Here is an 8,398-nt window from a genome sequence, read left to right on the forward strand (position 1 = left end):
GATGTATTTCGCTCCAATGACGGACAAACAACCTATCAAGCAGGTGATGGTATGTTTTGGTTCCTCAGTCTACACTGCAATAATGTTGAATGTAAGAAAACAAGTGATGGATTGACTCTTGCAGATTCCGCTCAAAATAACGAAAAGCAACGTCAGTCAGTAATATATTAAAGATTTGACCAAGTGATAGGCAGTTTACGCAACGAGACGTTATGGTATTGTCCTCATGTAGGAGGAGACAAGAGTTAGTAGTGCAAATGGTGGAGGCTTCAGAAAAAGAGGAAAAATAGTTTATCGATGGACGGAGAAAAGCCAGTTTTTTAAAGAACTGCACTCAGTGCATTGGAGTGCGACTTTTCAAATAGTACCACGATTATTATGTACTTTTTTATAGATTAGATGAAAACATGAAATAAAAGCTTACTTATTTCCAGAAGTATTGTGTTTTCGTGTATTTTATGAGAGTTTAACATTCAGAAAAAATTAGACCCTTCAGACATAAAGCATAAAGAAATATTCAGCGTTTGAGTAGTATTGTGTTTTAGTGTATTTTATGAGAGTTTAATATCCAGCCAGAATTTGACGCTTCACCCATAAACTGTAAAGCAATGTGCAGCATTTGATTGTTAGTTGAATCAGCATCATACATCGCTCCTACTGTGTTTGCGTTCAGTGATCAGCGTAAATAAGATAATAATAAAAACAAAATCCAGACTCAAGCAGAACCGTCAATTTACATCTCCTCATACTGTAGTTTTTCAGACGGATGAAAAACGAGAATATTAATCGTAAGCAGACCACTGGAAGATTAGTGAAGCATATCTGTTAACGACTACTCGAAACTAGAAAATAAAATATCTGTCTGGTGAAAACAAATTACTTCATATGTGAGCGTTTTGTTTTATTTACAAACAAATGAGGGGTTAATTAAAATTACGTTAATGATCTGGATGGAGCAGAGAAGAGTCCGGTGTAGCGACGAATGGGACGGGACCGGTGCAGTGCCATCTGGTCGGTCCTGCTTTCAACGCCTGCCTCCGTGCTGTCAGTAATTAGTTCCACCAAACCCGAGGGCGACTTTTTTGACTAAAGTCGCGGTCGATTACTTTTCTTCCGTATGTCGCAGCAGCCGCAGCGTTAGCAGGGACCGACACTCGTCTGCGCCTGTTCTCTAAGGGCCTTGACAACCACCATTCCAAGTTAGACTCTACACTTTCACACGCATTTTTCATCGGTCAGATGCACATTTAATGTCTTTAAATCCGATTGCGAATTTAGAGGAATGTGTAGCTCTACAACATCTTAATGGAGGAATCATGGCTAATAAAACAGTTCTGAATACACTCAGTACAACTTTTATATTTTACATATACTAGTGATGGGTCATGTTTGTTTCAGAAACACCAACCGGCAACGAATTTCTTTACCATCATAATTTTGCTTTCGAATACCTACTACTATCGTGCTCAATTTTTAAGTTAAATTATCAGTTCATTTATTTTTGGAACATATTTCAGCTGCTACATGGGCAGGCTTCAATAATAGCAGAACTTTTCACAAAGTTAGTAGCTACTTGGATGTGCCTACTGATTTTGCACGTAAGTAAAACTCCCACAAGCTACTAATTTGTCACTTATGTAAGTAGCTGATAACATATTTTGTGAACCGAATTTTATTAAAATTTGGAATAATTACTTTCCACCCCAAGTTTTAAGTTACCCGTGTTACTGGGTTCCTCCAAATGAACAACGAAATGATAAAATATAAACTCGACGTTACTTTATTTCTGCCTAAAACATGATACAATGAAAATTAATGGTGAAATAATAACGCAAATGTTACGCACGACAATGTTTCCGACAGACAGAAAATGAACTGGAAAATAAAAATTACCTTAGCGACAAAATAATCTAAATTAATCGTTGTGCATTTTTCTCCGGTATCCATGCAACAGAAATTACTTGTGATCAAATTTCTATCACAAAATTTCCAAGCACATACTCCTAAGTGCAGACGTATTGGAATAAGTTCCCTGCTTACAAATGCATAATAAAATAATAACTATTTCTTTTGACGTAATGGACGTAAAGAGCAGAATTGTGCTTGCTTGTATAAAAAACCATTATACGTTTTATCCAGCAAGTATCATCTCGCGTGGATATTCATTCCCGTCGTCAGATCTTCATTCGGCAAATGACTGGGGTAAATACTATGAACCCAACCATCCGCAAAATATCTAAATTTTATTCGCCGTATTTTTGTTTCCTTAAATCTTTTGCTGTCGAGGAGGCAGGGAAACGCCGTGGAGGGTGTAGAGAACATGTTATCCATGTTACTGAGTTCCTCCAAGTGAACAAAGAAATGATAAAATATAAACTCGATGTGACTTTATTTCCGCCGATGTACGAGAGCAACAGTCGTCCATCTGGAACGCGGATTTTATCCCTGTCTGGTTCACGTCACTGCCTCACGCGTAGCATTATCCGGATAGGTCGGAAATTTTCTTTCTGACTATTACCAAAGTGATGATTCATACAAAGGCACTCTCTATTTGAATGAGAGTTTATACTTAACATAAAATGTATCCAGCCGAAACTCGCACACAAGTCGTCTATTCGTGAAGCAGATTTGTAAACAAAGAGACACCAGAATTCTGAAACCAGGTAGCGTGTCTTTGACGACTGTGCTTAGCTGTTACAAACTGATTTTGTTAAGCGGCTAAAACCCACCAGATACCTCGGTGAGAGAAAATCATTTGGCACATAGAGTATAGAAACTGTTTCCATAGTTTTTGATACACTGCAACTATATTTATTCACCTGATAAATACTGGAAGGGTACTTCGCAAAATATAAATATTCCTTTCGTATTATCACAGTGAAATGGATAGCACAAGATAAATTGCTCTAAGCGAAAAAATATAGTACCAAAATAAGCTTCCAACAATGACTACTCAAACGTGTACATTCCGAACATTTCTTATTGAATTAACAACATAAAAAAGAAACCTCTCTGTCAACAGTGAGAATTATATTCTAGTCGAAAATTATTTGACTAGAGCTGCTAGCGAAATATGAAACTAAAAACTATAAAGAATAACACTAAACGATACTACTTCGATTTCAGTGCTATTTAAAAAATAGTAGCCTCATTTATTGCACCAATATTCTCTGTCACAGTATTATAGGCGTTTTGTTTACTATATAAACTTCTTAGGGATATTTATAACCACAAGTTCTTCATGTTCCGTGCGCCGAAATGTTAATTATCCGAATGAATAATGAAAACACCAAGACTTGGAGGTGTCATCTGGTATGAATATAATAGGATCTTCGCCATATCACTCACACTCGAAAAGCATAGTAATCTTCGGTTGTCATAGGAACACGACTACGGAGCATTAACATTTTTTAAATAGTGAGGACCGTTTCTTTGGAAAAAGCTACCGTTAGTCAAATATCGATGAAACAATACTTATAAGCTACTGACTGGAGAAAATAGTTCGTTTAGTAGTAGAGTTCGTTTTTATATACACAGGGTGTTTCAGCTGCCCCTACCGCTGCGTTTTATGCAACCTGCAATGTTATACCTGGCCTGCATAAACCACGAGCGACATTTTCACATTTTCTGCTTGCTATGTACAAACCATTAGCCCTACAGAAAAAATGAGCAGGAACTTTCTGTAGGAAATTTAATGTAGTTAACTTTTGCACAGGGATATGTTTCCGCTAGAGGCCGTGGTTTTCGAGATATTCAAAAACAACGTACAGAAGTGACCTTCAAACTCATCCCCACTCCCACACTCAACAATCACCGATCAGGATTTCTAATGTGTTGTTCATGGCACTCCCTCCTACAACTGTATAAAAATTTGCAACTGCACGAATTATTTTCCACATTTGATCTTTATTTCTCTTCATTAGCTGGCCTTATTACGTCACCGGTTTAGTCGAGCACTTGCAAATTGTAAAATTGGCATTTGTGTAAATTTTACCTAACAATTTTGTGAATTTTAACAGCGTTAAATGAACAACTACATCGTTGTATTCGTAAAGCCTTCTGACTACGAAACTGCTGTACATGTAGGGGTAAAGTTTTAATCGCATTGTCGACGAAATTAGTATTAGCGTAACGTTTACAAAGGTTGGTTTTCGTTCATTAACCTCACGGGCACGTTTAAATTAATAACATTAACGAAATATCCGACTACGCCTGTGGCTTAATAGCCCAATCAATAGACATGAAAAAGTCAAATATCGGGAATAGTTCACATAGTCGGAAATTATTGTACTCTGGTAGTGGGGGGTGCCATGAAAAACATACTGGAAATCCTGACTGTTGAGGGATAAGTGTGTGGTGGAGGTGCGTTTTAAAGTCACTTTTGCACGTTTTTCTTGAACAATTCGAAACCGTTGGCGCAAGGCGAAAACGGGTCGCAGTACAAACTGTAACTGCATTAAATTACCTTCAAAAACGTCCTTCTCCTTTTTTTCTGTAGGACTAAAAGTTTGCATAAAACGATGGCGATAGGGGCAGTTGAATCACTCTTTACATGAATTTCTGTCGTACTATTTTCTGTTATAGTGTTTTGTAACTAGGGGACCCCACTGCGGTGCATGAGGTATGTGTTAACAACAGCATCAAATTAGTTTCCCTGAAGCAGTTGACTGAGTCCTGTAGTGGAGACTAGAAGTTTACCCAAATAAATTTCATCTCTGGTTCAGACTGAATTTTTATGATTTAAATAAGATTCGTCTCTTCCAGATAACCCGGGATAATGCAGTGTCCATGCCAGGTGTATCGAGATGCAGTATAAAACCGTTTCAGTGTCTTTCAGTTCCCCTTCGATATGTTCAGATATGTATAAACGGTATTATCTCATATTTAACTACCAATTACATCATCCCGGATTGTAAATTCACTAAGACACGTCATTCCATTATTGTTACAAGATTATAACAGCGTACTAACGAGTACAAGTGATATTAGTTTTGCTGTGGCCGAGCGGTTCTAGGTGCTTCAGTCCGGAACCGCGCTGCTGCTACAGACGCAGGTTCGAATCCTGCCTTGGGCATGGATGTGTTTGATGATGAGGATGATTAGTGTTTTAGGGCGCACAACAACGAGGTTAGCAGCGCCCGTTGTGTTTGATGTCCTTAGGTTAGTTAGGTTTAAGTCATTCTAAGTCTAGGGGACTGATGACCTCAGATGTTAAGCCCTATAGTGCTTAGAGCCATTTTTTATGTGGTTTACTTTTACACACATAGTAATTCGTCGCAGAATGCACGATTCACCTTCCAACAATTAATATAAGAAGAACGAATTCTAAGGTTAGAGCTAGCTTTCGAGACGTGTTCCTCCAGTTTGTATCCGAAATGTTTTTATCTATTTGACCACGTGAAGGACTCGAAACAATGGATTTTGAATTCAGTTATTTGAATTTCATTCGCTGTCAAACAGAGCATGGCAGTTGATAAATATTAGGCTTTAAGAATTAGTAAATAAATAAAAGAATCACCAAGGAGTTATCCGATTGGGAAGAAAATCGGTAGATGTGATTTACACGTACAGACTGATAAATTATTACTATTGCAGAAAAACTGGATTATTTATTCAAGAGAAAGAGTTTCTCAAACTAACAAATCTATAACGCGTTGGTCCACCTCTGATTGACAGTGGTGTTGGACGTCCTCCTGAATGATATGGTGCCAAATTCTGTCCAATTGGCGCGTTAGATCCCCAAAATATCGAGCTAGTTGCGGGTCCTGCCATAATGCTCAAAACGTTGTCAACTAGGGAGAGATCCGGCGACTTGCAGTTAAGGTAGAGTTTGGCAAGCGGTAGAGATTTTCGTCGTGTGCAGGCGGGGCATTACTTTGGTGGAATGTGAGCCCAGGATAGCTTGCCATGAAGGGCAACAAAACTGGGCGTAGAATGTCGTCGCCGTACGGCTGTGCTGCAACGGTGCCGCAGATGACACCCAAGGGGCTCCTGATACAAAAAAAAAAAAAAAGAAAAATGGTACCCCAGACCATCAGTTATGTTTTTCGGGCCGTACGGTGGAAGACAGTCGGGTTGGTATCACGTCGCTGTCCGAGGAGTCTCCAGACACATCTTCGCTGGTCATCATGTCTCCTTTCGAAGTGGAACTCATCACTGAAGACTCCAGTCAGTGAGATTCCAGGCCGAAGACGTGTCTGGAGACTCCCCAGACACCAGTGGGATACCAACCTGGCTGTCGCACGCCATACGGCCCAACAAGGAGTAATGGCCTGGGTTGCTATTTCGTTTCATAGCAGGAGCCCTTTGGGTGTCATACGTGCCACCCGCACAGCACAGCGGTACGCCTACGACATTCCGCTGTGTTAGCCTTCATGAAAAGTCTCACGTTTCAGCAAGGTAACTCCCGCCCGCACATGGCGAGAGTTTCTACTACTTGTTTTTGTGTTTTCCAAACTCTACCTTGGCCATCAGGGTCGCCGGATGCCTCTCCAATTGAGAACAATTGGAGCACTATAGACAGGGCCCTTCAACCAACTCCGTATTTTGACGATCCAAGGCACCAATTGAATAGAATTTGGCACGATATCCCTCAGAAGGTCATCCAACAACTCTGTCAATAAATGTCAAAGCGAATAATGCTGGCAAAAGGGCCAGAGGTGGACCAACGCGTTACTGACTTGCTCAACTTGCGAAGCTCCTTCTCTTGAATGAATTATCAAATTTTTCTGAAACTGCAATCATTTATTCGTCTGTAAACGTAAATCACATCTACACATTTCCGTCCCATTCGAATAATTCCTTCGTGGCGCGTCGTTCTTTTGTCTCAGAGTATAGTTTGGAAGAAAAAATTAAATTTGTACGTACAATTACAAGAGTGGAACTTTCCTTGACTGGACAAGCAATCACATTGTGTATCATACGAAACTGAGAAAAACAGTGTAGCAATTTGTCCGCTCACATAACTCATATATGACCATTACACAATTTCAGAAGTTCTCAGTGAATGGAAATGCCGTGTGGCTAGGGCCTTCCGTCGGGTAGACCGTTCACCTGGTGCGAGTCTTTCTAGTTGACGCCACTGCGGCGACTTGCGTGTCGATGGGGATGAAATGATAATGATTAGGACAACACAACACCCTGTCCCTGAGCGCAGAAAATCTCCAACCCAGCCGGGAAGCGAACCCGGGCCGTTAGGTCTGACATTCCGTCTCGCTGACCACTCAGCTACCAGGGAACTTAGTGAATGAAACCATTTCAAACATACAGATGTTAGAGTGCAAAAATTGCTGCTGAATTCAAGAAAACAGACGAAGCATTACTAGCTTGTTATGCAACGCCAATCTTATAGATACGTTGCAGAGGTATTTTAGAGCATTTTGACGACAAACGGAATTCTGCCATATTCTACGTTACAGAAGACAAATGCTAGACTCTGTCTCAGTGGGTAACAGGAGAATAAAGCTTAGCTACGAATTAGAAACGATACAACAAAGTGGCATGGGTTGATGTCCTTACAAAAACAGTAGGATCGCTTTTAACTATGCGAGGTGAAATTTACGAACTACACGCAAAAAGTGCATAGCTTGCGGTGTAGCTTATGAGAAAAAAAGCAAATTAGTGAACACTCAACAGTTCTTCTGATACATACACAGGAGGCTAAGGTATCTACGCAAATCACTGGAAACAGAGTATATTGATAGACGTACATGAAATATTTCTCTCCTCCTTGTAGTTTTTAGAACAGCGACAAGAGAATAAACAGCTGTAATTAAGTATGCAGAGAAAAAGAGAGATACAGATACAAAACTTGACATCTGAACATTTTTTGCCCATCTTCTGAAACAGAGTGCCTTGGGAATGCCTGAAACCTGCAGTCGCTGATACATTTGTTTCTCAACAGAAACATTTTTCTGAAGACAAATTTTAGCCGAAACGGCTCACCACCAGTGTCTGACTGTTATTGAGCAATGGCTGTTTTTTATTAACATGTAACTCGTTATCTGAAGAATATGTGTTTCTGAATATGCAGGTGACAGGTGAGGTACTGCCGAAGGTCAGCGTAGAAAGTCAAAGCTATAATCATACCAACTGCTGAGTCACTACTAGCTCCCGCTTCCTATAAAATGAGCGCATTTAAGTGCTCAGCTGATTCACCGCACAGCTGCTAGCACAAAAGTCATGACGTGAAATATATACATTAGTGGACATACAGCCTCACTCTAAGACGGAGCAGACTTCTCCTTTAAACAGCAATTTTGCGTTTATAATTCGTTTTAGTTAATTTTTTCCTACTTCTTGTACACTGAAAATAGCATGACGTTCAGAAAGTTCTCACATAAATAGTATGTTCATAGAACAATAGATGAACAACACAATCGGTGATTTTCTAATCTCA

Source organism: Schistocerca americana, chromosome X (assembly GCF_021461395.2).
Source record: "Schistocerca americana isolate TAMUIC-IGC-003095 chromosome X, iqSchAmer2.1, whole genome shotgun sequence".
Lineage (NCBI taxonomy): Eukaryota > Metazoa > Arthropoda > Insecta > Orthoptera > Acrididae > Schistocerca > Schistocerca americana.